Genomic DNA, 1071 nt, shown 5'->3' with positions numbered 1-1071 from the left:
CCATATTGATTTCCATAGTGGTTGCACTAGTCTGCACTCCCACCAACAATGGAGAAGGGTTTCTTTCTCCCCACAACCCCTCCAACATTTGTTATTGTGTGATTTCTTGATAGCAGCCATTCTTTGTGGGGTGAGGTGGAATCTCAGTGTTGTTTTCATCTGCATCTCTCGAATGACCAGTGATGTGGAACATTTTTTCAAATATTTTCTTGCTGCTTTTACTTCTTTGAGAAATGTCTGTTCATTTCGGATGCCCATTTTTGAATCAGGTCTTTATATTTGGGGGGACTGATTGTTTTGAGTTCTTTATATATCCTTGATAATAGTCCTTTGTCTGAGGAACACCTGGTAAAAATTTTTTCCCACATTGTGATTGTCTCTTAGTTCTGCTGATGGTTTCATTTGATGTACAGAAGCTTTTTAGTAAGATGAGATCCCAGTTGTTGATTCTATCTTCTAGTTCCCGTGCTACTGAGGATTTGTTCATAAAGTGTTTTCCTATACTAATGTCTTCCAGAGTTCTGCCTAACTTACCTTCCAGCAAGTTTAATATTTCTGTTTTAATATTTAGATCTTTAATCCATTTAGATTTTAATTTAGTGCATGGTAAAAGGTAAGGGTTTAATTTTAATCTGTGGCAGGTTGACATCCAGTTTTTCCAACACCATTATTATGGGCTATCTTTCCTCCACTGAGGATGGTCAGCTCCTTTGTCAAAGATGAGGTAGCTGAGTACATCTGCATTTGTTTTTGTGTCTTCCAGTCTGTTCCACTGACCCTCAAGCCTGTTTCTTTGCCAGTACCATGCTGTTTTTGTCACAGTGGCTTTGAAGTATAGTTTCAAATTGGGAATTGTTACACCTGGTGCTATGTGTCTGTTGCCTAAAATGGCTTTTGCTATTCTAGGTCTCTTATGGTTCCAGATGAATTTTTGGATTTTTTTTTTCTAGTTCTGTGAAATATAGTGTTGGAATTTCAATTGGCATTGCATTGAATGTATATAGCAGTTTTGGTAGTATGGCCATTTTCACTATGTTGATTCTTCCTACCCAGGAGCAGGGGATATCTTTC

The sequence above is a fragment of the Fukomys damarensis genome, unplaced genomic scaffold, assembly GCF_012274545.1.
Source record: "Fukomys damarensis isolate Sample0158 unplaced genomic scaffold, DMR_v1.0_HiC HiC_scaffold_10, whole genome shotgun sequence".
NCBI classification, from domain to species: domain Eukaryota; kingdom Metazoa; phylum Chordata; class Mammalia; order Rodentia; family Bathyergidae; genus Fukomys; species Fukomys damarensis.
This window is presented reverse-complemented; position numbering follows the sequence as displayed.